Source organism: Harmonia axyridis, chromosome 7, assembly GCF_914767665.1.
Source record: "Harmonia axyridis chromosome 7, icHarAxyr1.1, whole genome shotgun sequence".
Lineage (NCBI taxonomy): Eukaryota > Metazoa > Arthropoda > Insecta > Coleoptera > Coccinellidae > Harmonia > Harmonia axyridis.
This window is the reverse complement of record NC_059507.1, coordinates 20931926-20949301: the sequence shown is the minus strand read 5'-3', so window position 1 is coordinate 20949301 and position 17376 is coordinate 20931926. Positions and strand designations below refer to the sequence as shown.

Sequence of the window (17376 nt, the reverse complement as noted above, 5' to 3'; positions counted from 1 at the left end):
TGATGGTAAAGCTTTGGACGAACAGTAGGTACGAAGGGATGTACTGTTCGCAAATATTAACAAAGGACCGTCCTTTCATTCTTCAGGGAATATTTTCGAAGAACTGTCATTCGCTGTTTAGCGGTCCTCGTGGAAGAAGAATATTGTTTCATCAGGAGTAAAAAGTGTGATATTTTCAGGAGGGAAAAGTGCTTATAAAATATAAGATTTTTTTCGCAAATAGCGAATGATATAGTTGAAAGGATATTTGAAAAACAAATTACAAATTTTACACTAATGTTTATTATGGGGGAAAGATACTTTCCGTTCAAGATAGGAACAATATTTTTTCTACAACCGTATTATGATATTCGAAAAATCGATAGAAGCATTAATTCTAATACAATTGACTTTCGCAATAGGAACTTGAAATATAACTCGCATATACAGGGCGGTTCCATTATTGACGCGACCCTCTGTTGAGGCAAAGCGCTAAAATAGTAGTAACATTAGGCTCCTTTAGAGCTACAATTTAAAATAGTTTGGAAATACACAGGATGTACCAAAGAAGTATAAACGGCCGAACATATGTTATTTATTATGGAACACCATGCTTTTTTTTCTTTTTTTTCAGATTGCATGGAATAAACGAACCCAATTATTCGAAGTTTCATATGCTTAAAACTTTGGGTTTTTTCATAAATTGGGAGGAGATCTTTGGAAAAACCTAATAACATCGAAATCAATTGAGTGAGATTCTGAAAGTGAATACGAGAAGAACAGTAAAAGTGTTGACTTTTTGATAATAATTGTGGAGTCTACTGGGTATTCAACGGGAGGCGAATCATTGATAACTTATTCAAACGTTAATGTTGGGCTTATTCTGAATGGCACACCCTATATTCTATTTCGAAGATTATAAAATTTGCTATCTAATGAAAAAATTGAAAAAAAAGATTTGCAATTTGGACTAAGACCGGTTTGAATAGGGTCTTAATGATTTGCCTCATTGTGAACAGTCAGTAGCGTTTTCAATGATCAAAAGTCAGTACTATTATTATCTGTAAAATTTGTGATTCAGAAAACTGTTCTGAAATCTTAATCTGAAAATCAGTGAATTAGAGAAATTAATGTATGTATAATACTCGTACAGAAGGCTCATTCCAACACTCGTTCATTCAAAAATTCTCGCCACTTTGTTGCTAGTTTTTGAATTTTGAACTTGTGGAAGAATATCAATGCCTCCTGTATTTGTATTATTAATAACTATTCTCACACAAGTAGGGGAGACTGGGAAGGGGTGATACAAGGGGAGGTTTGATACACGTTCGAATTTCCGGCCTAGGTTCTTCAAAGAAGGCGTAATCGCGTGAAGTGCCTGTGTGAGTAACAAATTTAGCAACGATCGCTTCACGAACAAGAGTTTTTAGCTTAAAATGTGTTTTCTACATATTCGATGTAAGAATTTGCATAACAAACTAAGGCTTCAACTCTTTATCAACAAAACTATCGAAATTCATTACTTACAATTTGTCTTCTAGGGAAGTTTGATACAGTATATCTCACCCAAAAAAAGAGTTTCAAACAGAAATACAAAAACAAGAAAAAGTGTGTTTGATGCTTGGATCCTGAGGACGAAAATGAAAAAGATCCATTTTTTGTTGAACGCTGAAAATAATGAACTACAGTTGATGCAAGCTGAATCGTCATCTTCATCAGAAAATAGAGTGCCATTCAGCCTGTACAAGTGTCAGTAGAAAAATAAAAATGTGTACTTTCGAATTATGTATGAATTAGATGGTATTATGATAATAAAAGATAGATTTCTTATTATTGTTTGAACCTTTTTTTTCTTATTGTATCAAACCTCCCATATATAGGGAGGTTTGAGACACTTTGCACCGACAATTTCAAGAACTCATAATCAAGTTTAAAATTTCCATTTTCGGATATTAAATATTGCTAAACGTTTAAGCGAAGCCCTGAAATTTCGCTTTGACATAAATGGATTGGTAAATGCTAAACACAAATTTTTTATTGACAATTTTGTAAAAAATGTAACAACCCTCCCCAGTCTCCCCTACTGGAAAAAATGACTCTCCGGAACAAAAACAATTCGGAAAATTACAAAAAAAACCATATTTTGCCTGGATTGCCCAAAGCTCCGGATTTTAAAACGAAGGACAGATCCGTAGGTGGGTGATTTAATCACCCTAATGGCGCAAAACGTCGATATTGCGCTCATTGAAGGGCCGCTAACAACTGCAATCCATTATTGGGTTTTCCGCAACAGTTTTCCGACTTTTTAATGTTCCTTACTCATGCCGAGTGCTTTGGTAAATTGGTCGGGAAAACGTGAAGGACGAAGTGGTTCTGGGTCGTTTCAATTTGGGCTACGATAAATAATTCCGAGACCCCTTTTATTTTACGTACTTGCCGGGAAGTTTTGTGTGGTAGCTACATGGAGAACGATCGGTATTACGAGGATGATGTCATGGAGGAAAAACGATGGAGATTCTAGACGGAGATCTATCTTGTCAAACATTTAGACTGGCTGAGAGAAGATAGTACAGTTTACAGAACGGTTCATTATTCCCTACCATCTCGAAGAAAATTTTTCGATTGAGCGTGTATACTACGTCTTTAACTCGTGGTTTTGGCACTTTAATGTCATATAATGATCCCTTAAGGGTTGATGAAGAGGGATCAATCGTTCTTATCCAGTTTCCTTAACCAATCACAAAATGTCTCAGTTTTATATAATACCATGGAAAAAATAACTGGATCATAAGTGTCATTGAAGTGTCTGTGCATTTATTTGAGATAAATTGTATTGAAAATATTTCAATTGTCAAACTTCCAGAAATTTCACAACTAGTTGCAGCAACAACATCTACTTTTAAACCAGAAATCCATTTATAACATTATTGTTATTGACAAATAAAATTATTCATTCAAGTGGAGTGAATTATCTTTACATGATATAAGAGTATCAGTACCAAATACACTCATTATTCGAAAAAAGAACAAGATTCATTATCGCTACTAGTCGGACTATCGTAAAATGTCCATCCATCTAAATTCCAAGGAATACGTCTTTAACTCGTGGTTTTTGCTTTTTAATGTCATATAATGATCCCTTAAGGGTTGATGAAGAGGGATCAATCGTTCTTTTCCAATTTCCTTAACCAATCACAAAATGTCTCAGTTCTATATAATATAATGGAAAAAATAACTGCGTCATAAGTGTCACTGAAGTGTCTGTGCATTTGTTTGAGATAAATTGTATTGAAAATAATTCAATTGTCAAACCTCCAGAAATTTTACAAGTAGTTGCAGCAACAACATCTACTTTTAAACCAGAAATCCATTGATAACATTATTGTTATTGACGAATAAAATTATTCATTCAAATTTCAAATCAATCAATCAGTGGCACATAAAGTGAAGTACGTATAATACTCGCAACACAGGCTATTATTACCTCCAAATGTTGTTATTCCTAGGGAATAATAGCTAGCTATCATTATTGAATCGCGGCATAATCTATCGTTTACAGATTTTACTTTTTATTGAAAATTTTAAGAATGTATTCTTACCATAGTCTCTGACACGGTATCATAACACTTGCTCGTTTCCAGTTTATTGTGAAAACTACTCTGAAACAAAAATTCATTATTAAAATAGGGTTGTAGTAATAGATATAGGCGAAAATTATCAATTTCAAAACAAAACTACATCTAGAGAGAATCGAAATATTCAGGATAATATGGTTTTACACTAATGCTTTTTAAAATACACTGCAAATTGTAGTTGTACCACTCTTGAAGGTGACTATTTTGACGAATAAAAAGGAATTTTCAAAAAAATAGTTATTTGTTCAACTAGGCAGCAAAGTAGTATGAAGGCCGATAGTAGACATGAACTATCAGCCGCCATAGTTCCCTACGCTTGGCCAGGAATTGCTGCCGAGTTGAATATATAATTTATAATAATACAGGGTGGCCACTTTTTCAATGGGATTGTATTGGTAACTTTCGAACCATAAGAGTTAGAAGGTCGGTCAAATGGAGAAAAAGTTGCATTCATAGGAGCATTATCAAGCAGTTCAAACAAATCGAGATTATCAGGGCCGGTTATTGAGATATCATAAGAAAAGTAAATTATGACATTTTGATTTTTCTTTTTTTCCCACTTTATTTCAAATATGATCAAAAAATGTTACAGGAATTTTTTATTCGACAGTAAATTATCCTCAATTTGACGTAATCAGATTTCGTATCCAATGTTTCGTACTCTCTGGGCCACCCTCAACCTCATTTTTTTCAATACGGACCTGGATGTTTTATGACATTTTTCGAAATTACTTTTAACGCTGAATTCAACGATATATCATACAATGTCATTCAAAGTTGATTTTCAGGTGATTTTGACCCTTATCCAATTTTCTTTGGGTCGGATCTGTATTACCTTCATTTAGTTTAATTAACAACATGTGCAATAAATTTCGATAAGAAAATCAACTTACCCATCTTGAACTAAATGGAACATATTAGTATCAAAGCAAGTAACCAGTATACTGGTTTCTTGGTTCTACTTTTCTTATGATATCTCAATAACCGGCCCTGATAATCTCGATTTGTTTGAACTGCTTGATAATGCTTCTATGCATGCAACTTTTTCTTCATTTGACCGACCTTCTAACTCTTATGGTTTAAAAGTTACCAATACAATCCCATTGAAAAAGTGGCCACCCTGTATATGTAAGATATTGAATTTGCAAATTATGTCAAATCTCACAATCATTTATTTCTCCTGAAGTGATAAATTAAAACAAAATTGTTGGAATGGTTGGTTACTAGGGAAATGTATAAGTGCATAATAATTATAGTTTGACAACTTGTGAAGTATGTGACAGTTTTTAGAAAAATATTGGGTACATTCACTTATGGACAAAGATAGCGACTTAGAAGTACTTACTCCTCCAGAAATAAGGGAGTTGCTAAAAAATATTGATTGTCAGAAAATGTCGAATGTTTTATTCCCATTGAGAATAATCATTTTACGGCTTAGGCAGGAAAAGTAATACTTTGCTGATTGATATAGGTCTTCAAAATTAATATTTGCTGTCAATCGGAGAAAAAATAATTGAAATCATTAAAAGATCACCCTGTAATATTACAATGACTTTAAATTCTCCTATGCTACACGCAAAACATGCATTTACTGATCCATGCTCGACTGTTCTGTTTCTTCCTCGGGTCAGGTATGCCTGCAAATACCTTCATATCGCCCGATCTGGCAAAGCAGTGTACTTATTAATAATCAGTACATGTACACGAGAAAAATTGATAGTGATAAGTACAACCGACCCATGAAAATTTCTGAAATGCTCTAGTTTATCTGATTCGGTGTAGTTTCCGTGCAATGTAACAGCCAATAAACATATCATTTCTGGTGGAAAACCAGGTGTATCGTATTTCATCGATCTGGCCCCACCTCTACATAATGATACGGCCACTATCAACTACAAATAATGAACCCCTTAGTAATACCCGAAAGCCCCTCATTTCCTCACATAAGATCCGAGTGTTACACATATAAATAATTCAGGAATGAAATGGAAAAATGGAACCAAACGTGCATACTATGTGTTCTGAACACGACTCGGCTCAGGAATGTGTTGATGACAAATGCATTCTATTGTCGTAATGTAGTGTCGTACGAACAATTCTCCGCATAATCTATTCGATCGAGATTAACACGCGCAGGGTTGGATTAGTGTCGTTGGAAAATTAATTTGATGTCGCTTGATAACAGGCCACCTGAGAAATTTAAGAATCCTCTCAAATTATTCATGAGAAATATTGAACATAATGTAAATGTGAATATTTTCGTTTCGCATATACTATGCGCGTCAAAATTATGGAACAAATTCATTTTCTCAGAAGAAAAATATTTGGCAATAATATCCTGAAATTCAATTTTGTTTCACTTCTACCAAATTTTTATGCATTTTTGAAGGATTTTTGTTGCACCCTGTGCCATCCCCATCAACCCTCAACATTTTTTGAATAGAGAAAGTGGGTCATGTGGTACTTTTATGGCAAGGTCTTTGTATCTTCTTCACAGGCGTGCAGAAATTTCCAAGAAAAAATTTTTTTTCAAAAATTATTTAGTTCATTTACTTAGAGACGATGGTACCTGATGAAATTTTTCACCGAATGAAAGTCGACCATTACAGTTTTGTTCTTGCACAACTGTCAACCTCCTCAAGTGACAATTAGAATGTGTGAAACACTGCGCTTCAGTTATGATCTTAAATAGGTATGTTATTAGTACGTTCCTACTGAAGTTGAAACGTACGGATGTTATCAGTACACATTCTAATTTTTCACATGAGGGGGTAGAAAGGGGTTGAAAGTTGTGTCTGAACAAAACTGTAATGGTCGATTTTCTTTCGGTGACAAATTTCATCAGGTATCGTCGTAAATGAGCCATGACAAACTGCACATACTGAAAACCTTTTTGACTTGACTAATTTAAAAAAAAAAAATTTTTTTTCTTCAGAATTTCTGCACGCCAGTAAAAAAGATACAAAGATCCTATTCCAAAAATTTAGAGGGTTGATGGGAATCGCACAGGGAGCAACAAAAATCTTCAAAAAATGCATAAACATTTGGTAAAAGTGAAACAAAAATTGACCTGTTTCAGGATTTTGTTGACAAATATTTTTCTTCTGAGAAAATGAATTTAATCCATATTTTTGACGCGCACTGTATATTTCTGAAAGAGATAAGGAATGTCCGGAGCTCTTGAGCGTCCAAGCACCCGACTCCCTTTTTTATGCGAGGTTTTTCAATAGGAATGATAAAATTTAAGATAATTATAATGACAACACAATATATTATTTTTCAATATTTTTTCTGTCGTTTATATTCAGAAGATTATGCCATTTAATGAAAAAAAGAAACACGTTTCAACAAAGTTTAGGAATTGTTGAATTATTTTCTCAAAATCAGTGCGTATTTGCGAATATTGAGAGAAATTTTGGAATAATTCATGAAAAACATTATTCAGTCAATCGACTCAATATTCAACGTATTGTAGACAAATTTGAAGTGAATTTTCTTTACATAATAGAAAAGTATCAGTAACAAAGTTATCGAGGTAGAGCTAGAAATAAGGAAACACCGCAATTTCTAACTGAGTGGACTAGTTAATAATAGTTATTCGTAATTGAAAATTTTATTGGCTTATGAATCCTCAACAATGTCTTCGAACAATTAATCACAATTCATGAAAAATGTCAAATTTAGTTATTGAAACATCAAATGTTAGTTTCTTTCTATGTTTTCCGGAAGTCACTGACTACTCGAATCAGTTAAAAATTGCGGTCTTTCCCTAGTTCAAGTTCTTACTCGATAACTTTTAAAGTTTTCATTTCAGATATAGTGTTTGCTTAAGTACCCCCTCTTTTAATATATAGAATTGACTGAATGAACAAAAAATATAGGTTGTAATTTAAAAATCTTGAGTTTTGAGTTGTCCAACTTTATGATCTCCTCATAAACACTTTGTACATTTTTGGTCCAAATCGCAAACAGTCTTATAAAACTACGGAATGGCAGAATCGAAAATGAAAAAGTTTTTTTCGAAAAAAACGTTCGGAAGAATATTATCGAAAAAATGTGAGTCCTCCTCGAAACCGTTTTTCTCATTAACTCATGAATCATTGAGTTAATACCCAAGTTATCGGTGTGTCATTTGATATACGAACGGAGTGGTCTGTTTCCGATATAACCGTAAGTTGGAGGGGTCTAAAAATATTTTAAGGAGAAAGTTCATTGTCTGAAACCGTAATATACAAATTTATCATCACAAAATTATGATGTATACAGACGCTAGAATACAAAAAATTGAAAGAAAAAATCATATTTTAGCCTGTAATTTGAAAACCAAAAGTTGACAGATTCAAGATTTTTTTTGATATCATTTAATATTGAGGTTTGAAATAAATGGAAAAAAAGTTGTTACGAAGTTTATTTGTTCCATTTTGAAACGCCCTGTTTCATAACATTGCCAAAAATAGTAGAATAAAGGGTACCATTTCTAACATTACAGGGTATATTATTTCCGAAACTCCCTCGTTCAAACTGCAATTATATCAACATCAACTCTTCAAGAATCCATCATAAGTAATAAAAATTCCCGAGCCATAATGACACAATTAAAAGAAAATAACCTTCAACACCTGCATAACCCAAACGAGATCCTGAACTACTGTAGAACTAGTCCACAATTCCAAAATTATTACAGCCCTGGCCTATCCAGGGACCTCCTGAATATTCATGAAAGGCGAAGGAAATTTCGTTCCTACGATCCAAAAATTAACATTAATATTAGAGGGCTATGGATATTACATAACGAGTTCCGCCAAACGTGTTTTCTCTATCGTAAATTTAATCCTAGGGGTGGCCTCCCTCGAAATTTGCATGGGGCTATATAAATATCAATAGCTAGTGCCGAACACAATATGTTCGTTGTTTGATGGTGTGGAATCCCCTGGTATTCATTGCGGGTTAGTTCGGACCATTTCCGGAAGGATGTTCATCAAGAATCAACAGCAGAAATGAATATTAACTACGTTGAAGTTCCGACCTACGCTTCCATTGTTAGTTCTGTAGGTCAAGATGATGTTTTAATGGTTGAAGACGATTAGAAACGATTACGTTCTTGAAATGACTATTTCTTGTTGACTTAGGACCTTGAAATTTGGACAAAAATTAAAAGAACATACAAATTCAAGAAAATATCGTGAAAGTTTTATCCAAAACTGATTAATTTTGTCATATTTTCACAAAACGAGTCAAATTGTGTGATTGACGTTTTAACAACTGCTTAGGTTACTTCACGAAGAAATTTTCGAAATTGTTAAAGCAACGTGAGACAGAAAGAATAAAAATTCTAAAAAACTAAGTTCATATACAACAAAAATATAAATAATATAAAATAAAGAAGTATGACATTATTCATTTAATTGACTCACTATTCATCGTATTGTAGACAAGACAAATTTGATGTGAATTTTCATTACATGATATAAAAGAATCAGTAGGTACCAAATAAACTCATTACTTGCGACTATTCTATCGAGTGAAAAAAAAAATTTCAAATTTGTCTACAATAGTGAGTCGATTGAATGAATAATGTCGTCCATGGATTCTTAATTTTTTTTCAGTTTTCACCTCGGTTTTCACAAATGAGAACTGATTTATATAAAACAATATCTGAACGTTCTTGAAGCATGTATTTTTTATGATACAAATGACATAAAAAATTTCAACAAATGATACCCGTTGTTGCAATTGAAACTATTTCGAATTGTATCATTCCTATTAGAAATCCCTCTATGATCGACACTTTTGATTCTTCAGTAATCGTGAAGAAAATAAAAAATAATATAATAAAATAAATAAAATTAAAAAAAAATGTGCAGAAATGCTATAATCATCAAGAAAGTTGAGACATTCCGTTTATACGAAGAAGTAGACGAAAAGGCAGCTTGCGATTGTGTGAATTGAAGAAAACAAGACTCATTATCGCTGCTAGTCGGAATATCGTAAAACGTACATCCATCTAAATTCCAAGGAATACGAGTTAGAATTTCTTTATGATTCACAAAGAGTAGTCATAATCTACTCAACTCTACATAGTCATTTGGAAATCAAATAGGTACACACGTGTCAGCTTTTCATTATTTATCGAAATATCTGTCTGACTCATTTTTCTTATTAGGCGGAGTGGTTTGTGAAATATGAGATGAAAAGTTCAAAGTATTTGAATTCAATCAGAGGCCACTTTCTATCGATCGAAATAGTTCGAAATAACTCATCAGTTGAATGGAATTTTGTCATTAGAGGAATAGGGTAAATAAGGAATATTAAACTCTCGTTATCAATTTTCAAGGTAATAATACATAGTGTTTTATAAGCTCACCGAAAAACTTTGCCAAATGAAAGATATGTCCATATGTCCGATTTCAATTATGAAATGAATGGCTACAAAATTTTCATTCATTCCATTGATATGATTTATTGAAAAGTTGCCAGTAGGTATTCTAATTGTCATAAATGAATATGATATCAGCATACTCTTACGTGCCGTAAGCGTACATTTCAAGGTTTAAATTTGTTACAAATTTAGTGTAACAGAACACGATAATTAGAATACCTAATGAACTAAAAGTGTATTTACGCTTGCTTTTCATCATTCTTTTGTGTTGTTAATGAATCATATCAATAGAATGAATAAAACTTTCGAAGCTATTTAATTCCTTAAATAATAGAAATCGAACATATATTCGCATAACGTTTTTTTGTTAGAATTACATGACCTCCCATATGGCAAAGTTTTTCGGTGAGCTAATGAATCGTTCTGTATATAGCAATTGAGTGAAAACACTACAATTGTAATACTTCCATTATGTATTGATTTTAGATAATAGTATATTTAGTATCAGGGATGGTACCATGTTTTATCGATCGAAAACAATTGTTTGTGGGGTAGCTATGACATACATTACATTAGTTTCCTTACAGTGAACACCAATTCCACTAATACATGAGGCATTACCATAAACAATTATAAAGCTTTTTCCAATAGGAATGATACAACTTAAAATGTTTATAAGTTATAATGGCAACATTCTGAACATTCTGTGTCATTTTTTTGATATTTCCTATGACACTTGTGTTCAGTAGATTATCATAATCTGATCAATCTTTCATTTGATCGTGGAAGAGCGTTAAGAAATTGTTGAACTGTTGCATCCAAATCAATACTCATTTGTGAATACTGAGTGGTATTTAAATAATAATTCAGACTCATTATTCATTTTATTGTAGACACATTTGGAAGTGAATTTTCACTAGACGGTGCAGGTGTACTTGTACAAAGTACTAAGCCGCACTTGGTACCACTTTCAAATTTGTCTACAATAGAACGAATAGTGAGTAGATAAACTGAATTCTTTCATTATGTATACTTCTTAAATTCTTCTCATTATTCACAAATGGGGACCGATTTTGAACAATTTTTGTTAATTAAATATTGAGTCGTTTTTGCAAGTTTTTTAAATTTTACAACAAACCAGCTGTTCGAGGAGATTCAAAGTCGCTGCTTAGTTGTTGTTAAAATGCCTAGAGCACGTGTACGCGGAATTTATAGCCAGCTAAGTGAATTTGAAAGAGGTCGAACTATTGGTCTATGGGGGGCGAGGATATCTAGGACTTATGGCCATTAGAGACCGATTAGCGACAACTCGATCTTTGGCTGATGGGTGGTTAGGAGAACAAGGTCATCCTGTAACGAACGGGTTACCGCCGGATAGTATCTTTAGGTCTGCAGCATTATCGACCCCAGCTTGTGTTACCTCTGACGGTTGAGCATCGCCGGCAACGATCACAGTGGTGCAGAGAACGTCAACATTGGAATGTGGAAGAGCATCAGGTCGTCTTTTCTGATGAATATGGATTCTCCTTGGGTGCACATGATGGCCGAAGGAGGGTTAGACGACGTCGGGAAGAAAGACGTGAATCTCAGTTTGATGTTGAGCTTTATGTTCACCGGATAGTAGGCGTATGGTATGGGGTGCTATTCCAAATGCAAGTAGGTCACATTTAGTCTTTATTCGGGGTAACATGACAGATCTGCGTTACCTTAACCGGCTCGAGAATCCAATATTTCAGCAAGATAATGCATGACCTCATTCTCCAGAGTTAGTTTAAACTTTTTCGAAGCGGACCATGTGAATCTTTTGCCATGGCCGCCCAGACCCCCCGATTTTTCGCCCATAGGGTATGTTTGGGACATCATGGGTAGAAGGCTTGGAAATTTTCCCCAGCCCCCACGGACTTTGACGCCTCTGAGACAGGAAGTACAGGTAGCTTGGGATAATATCCCTCAAGAAGAAATAGACCATCTTATTGCATCAATGCCGAGATGTGTTGGGAAGTGTATAGATAATATAGACAAACACAATATTTACAAATTGATTAAAAAAAATTGTAAACCCTTCGTTTTTTTTCTCCAAATTTCAATAATTTAATCCTTGCTATACTATCTATGTTTAAAAAAAAATTAATTTTAACAGCTCTTTCTGGGTGTTGAAGCTTCATTGTCAGTTAGTATATAATTGTATACACTTGTATACAATTGTGGCCAATTTTTTAATGGGATTGTATTCGTAACTTTCGAACCATAAGAGTAAGAAGGTCGGTCAAATGAGAAAAAGTAGCATTCATAGAAGCATTGTCTAACAGTTCAACCAAATCGAGATTATCAGGGTCGGTTATTGAGATATCATAAGAAAAGTAAATTCTATCATTCGGTTTTTTCTTTTTTTCCCACTTTATCTCCAATATTATCAAAAAAAGCTACAGGAATTTTTTATTCGACAGTAAATTATACCCAATTTGACGTAATCAGATTTCGTATCCAACGTTTCGTACTCTCTGGGCAACCTCATTTTTTTCAATATACGGACCTTTGTAATATAATGAAATGTAATTCGTACCAAGACGAAAATAAAACAAAAATCTCACTCCCAAATAATCACTCCATCAATACTCGGAGAGTTTTTAAGAGTAAACAACTTGAAAAGCATCCCCTCTCAAACAACAATACCCAGAAGTGCCGAACCGGTTCTCACAATACATATTTCCCACAATTTTCCATTCTGCAGACATCTCTGGAAGCTGCAATATGCATCCATGATAAGGGGTACTTTCGAATGGAAATAATTCAATGCTGTTGCCGTGTTCGTGGAAAAACCCTACGGTGAAACCCGTTTTCGCGTATCTATTTTTCACTTGTGTGCCGTCGCTCTATTGTGTTCGTATATTCCAGTTCGATTTTTCATCGATAGTTATTTCGGAGAGGCTGAGCCTTTATGCTATATATCCTTTTTGTTATACGCGTCGATACTTGATACTATTTCAACGGAATTTTGCACGAAATTGTTTTTACGAATAGGATGGATTTGTTGTAACTGAAATGTTAGGTTTTTATTTGGATGATCTGCTTTTGTTGATCTGATGCTTGTAATTTTTATTTCGATGATCTGCTTTTTTTGATTTGATGCTTGAACTTTATCGGTTCTGATGGATATTTAGTTATAATATCACAAGAGCATAGCCAATATTCGATTATACAACGATTCATGAGACGTAGTTCACGAAACATCTCGAGAGCGCAGCTCGAGTGGTGTTTCGCGAACTACGTCGAGTGAAGAGGTTCGTATAATCGAAATACACTGTGTCCGTAAAGTATGGAACCAATTCATTTGGAGCTAAACAGACCATTTTGAAAAATAATCCTGAAACACGTCGATTTTTGATTCTAATTTACCGAATTTTATAATAATAATCTAATATACAGGGTGATTTACTTTCGAGTAATGACATCACCGTAATTTTTTTTCAAATGGTACACCCCCATTTTGTTTCAATTTTCCGATTACTCTAGGTGAGCTGATTCCAAAAATGTATCACATGATGATTCCAATTGGTACAGAGTGGATAAAAATACAATACTTTTATTAACCAATATAAAATTAACGCTTTCTGCGTAATTGTAAGGAATTTCTCCTCAACCAGGATGCTCTACGAGAACCACCCTTAGTCTGAGAGAATCTTTGTCCTTTACCAATGCCACGGGATGATTTACCTGCAGAGGTCTTTCCTCTCAGTTCACGATGCTTATGAACAGCATTTACGATCCAGTTAATTTTAGGATCACGACGGATTGCATTGTGGGAAGGATCAATGAGAATTACTTCATAATATTTATGATGAGCATCTTGCACGATCCAGTTTGAGTGTTTCAATAACGATGTATAACACAATAATTTTAGTTTAGTCACAGAGTTAGAATTTGAGGTTTTTCCTCATTTGAAGTTCTTCCTCGATAACTTTTAAAGTATTCATCTTAGTTATGGGGTACTTAAGTAACTCTCCTCTTTGTATATGTGGAATTTACTGAAATAATAAGAAAAAATGGGTTCTAATTTGAAAATCTGGAGTTATGATGAATTTGAATTGTTCAAGTTCATGATCTTCTAATAAACACCCTGTACATTCATGATCAAACAGTCCTATAATACTATGTATTTGCAAAATCCAAAAATGAAGAGGTTTATTCGAAAAAAAAAAAAATTTCCAGAAATATTTTAAAAAAAATTGAGCCTTCGTCGCCACCATTTTTTTCTCAAGAATCCCATTAACTCATGAACCGTTAGTTACCCAAGGTTTGGCATATTGCTGAAAAAAGCATATCTTAAGATGCAATAACATACTAGGTGTGCCATTTGAAATAAGGAATTAGTAGTCTGTTTTCAATATAACCGGAAGTTGTAGTGATCTGAAAATATTTCAGGGAGAAAGATGATTGTCTCAAACCCCAACATGCAAATTTCCATCACAATATTAGAATTAGTTTTCCAGAAACGTCTAATAGGCCATCGCGGTGAATCACCCATATTTTTTTTTTTGAGATAGAGCAACACAAAAAATATCAACTTCAAACAAAGCATGTGTAGATGATATCTTAATAATAATAATACTGGGATAAAACCAAATAGATCTACCTGACCTGAAAAAATAACAACTCTAAAACGACTACGCAGTCGTCAGTCTTCTCCTTCCTTTGTCTATGGAATACCCTGTCGAGTGATTCGTTGACACCCGTGAATGTTAACGAACGCTCCAATAATGCCATCAAAAACAGAATTGCTGAAATAGATCAAAGAGTCCAAGAAGGTTGGCACGAAATCGTAGAGGAAAACAAATCATTAATTAATGAAGAATGAATTCAAACAAGAGTCCAAGAAAAAATGAACTACAAACTTCGTTCGAGATTTCGTCCGTTCCCCTAATTCTGCATGGATGTTTAATTTTCAAAGAGATGAAATTCCTACGGAACCTTTTATGTTGAAACTCGAATACCCATTTCATATTTCATCAAAACCGGACTTCTAGAACGTGAAATATTAAGTTCTCTAGAATTTAATTTTTAATAATTAATATTACAGTCGATGAATCGCTAGAACGTAAGTATGTTAGCTGCACCTTAATGTCGCAAAAAGACAGATAACAGAATTGACCAAGACTTCGTTCTATTACAAGAGGAAGAAAAAGAATATTCAAAAAAAGTTTTTCCATGTGTGCTCCCCTTTATCGTTCAAGCGTAAAAAATATTCCCGTCCGTGCGACCTTTACTCGGCTCTCCCCTAGAATTAAAACTTTTCGAATCTCCTTAAATTGAATTTACGTAGGTAACAATGTTTCTTTGTTATGCGCCTCTCCTTCTGACGTAGGGGATGCAGTAGACCATGATATGGTCAAAGCGATATCGAGTCGAGTCATAGCATAAATTCCTGCTACCATCAGAGCTCTATTATGAGACGAGGGTGGAATTCCCGGCGTCGAGAGCCCTTGTATGTTGTTACATTGGAATTTGAACGTTCTCTTCATTCACTGCAAAGGATATGAGGATGCAACGTTGATGTTTTAAAGTCTCTCATATACAGGGAAATATTTCGCTTTTTTAGCGCACGTTTTTCTAACAGATCGCTTCATCATTTCGTAACGATGTCGTTGTTATTTTCGAATTTTGAGCCGGGAATGGTCTCAAACGATAAGGTTCGACTCGCTGATGATGAATTGAATATTCATTCTAGCCGAGACACAGAATACTTCTTTTCAAACGTACAATAACGTCATATTTTGAATGAAAAGATTTTCGAAAAGTTCTACTTTTCCTTTCACCGTAGGAAAAGTGTAGTCTAGCTACACTATTATACTTCATGTCTGTCAAAATGAATTAAGTATGACCATAGTATAAGGAATGCTTATACTATGGTATGACAACCGTAACAAAGCAAATTTCCTATTGATTGATCAGTTATAACGATCTTTAATATAAATCTTATCTAACAATTGGATCTCCAGATTTCAATGAAATTCATGAACTTTTGAAAAAAAAAACATATTTTATTCGGAGGAGAATTTCATGGCTCGGCTGCAATTACCTGTCAGAGGCTCGTCATGAAAAGTCACACTTCTCCTGCTATATATTCTCCACACCTGTTGAAGTGAAATACAAAAAGTTTATTTTGATTGAGGAACAACAATAGAAACTCAAGAAGAAAATATCAAGAACAGTGCTTCAACAAAGCACTGAATATGTGAAAATTCACTACAAAAATGGTGAAAATGTTGCGGTCACAGTTCGTAAAACTACAGCACTTTTCGGTTCTTGGCCGCCAATATTGAAATTGGTAGGAAAATTTGAGCTGTTGGGACAAGTTAGTGATGAGAAGAATCGAAATCGTGTACGCAGCTCAAAAAAAACTGAGAATGTTGCTGCTCTAGCTTGTAATGTCGATTCAGCGTCTATTTTGGGAAATATACAAAAATTAAATGACTTTTTATTTCCAACAAGACGGCGCTACGTGAGTACGTGCCCCATGTTATTTTTTGAAGAAGTAATCACAATTGATCACCGCGATCTTGTGATTTAACATCTTTATAATTTTTTTCTCTGGGGTCGCGTGAAAGATAAGGTCTAAGACAATTCTCCACAAATTATTCAACATCTCAAATATGAAATTCGTGAAGTTATCGAAGATATTCAACATGAAATTTGCGAATTTGTCATTGAAAATTGCATGAGAAAGATAAGTTGCTGCATCCGTAATCGTGATGGCCATTTGACTGATATCGTTCATCCTCTTTATTCAGAAATTAACAACCATTGAATTCTTTTTGAATTTATTCGTCTTTTTTTCCAATATCGAAATGATCCTTTTATTACACAACCCTTTATTTGTAGTTGAGGGCTTGTTCAATACAATATTCATATATCGTTGAGATTAAATCCGATTTCACATTAAATTTCAATGTATTCTTCAGCAACTTCGAAAGATTTCCATCTCCCGAGTCCATCTAGTGTTGTTAGATCGGTTCTTGCATCTTTTAACCCAGTAATTGATGTACACCGGAAACAATAACTCATGATTCAAATAACTTGCAATTTTTTTGGATTTAGTCCCCTTTGTTCTTAAATACATGCGAACATATTTTAGATTTGTAGAGAATATCGTAGATGTCATAATCCTAATTTACAGATTAAAAAAAAAATCAATGACCCAGTTCTCCAGAAACGTCTAATGAACACTCGAACTTGAAACACCCTGTATAAAAAATTACAATTCCAATATTCGTGGGAAATTTCTCATTGATAGCGACGGCAGATCCATAGAAAACCTAAGCGGAACATCGAGAAAAAAGAGACAAGCAGTGACGTGAAGTCTGTAGCTTTTGAGTACTCATCCAT

At 34.0% G+C, this 17376-nt stretch overlaps 1 protein-coding gene across 10 annotated transcripts in view; it reads right to left on the bottom strand.

Annotated features, from left to right (window-relative positions):
* LOC123683889 (leucine-rich repeat-containing protein 24-like) overlaps positions 1 to 17376 on the bottom strand; it is a 191281-nt gene that overhangs the window by 40494 nt on the left and 133411 nt on the right. For 7 of the 10 annotated variants that reach the window (XM_045622883.1, XM_045622889.1, XM_045622888.1 and 4 more), the window contains one exon: positions 3579 to 3638. The gene's annotated coding sequence lies outside the window, so the exon portion shown is untranslated. The remainder of the gene's footprint in view (positions 1 to 3578; positions 3639 to 17376) is intronic. The other 3 variants (XM_045622887.1, XM_045622891.1, XM_045622893.1) reach the window with 1 other exon arrangement.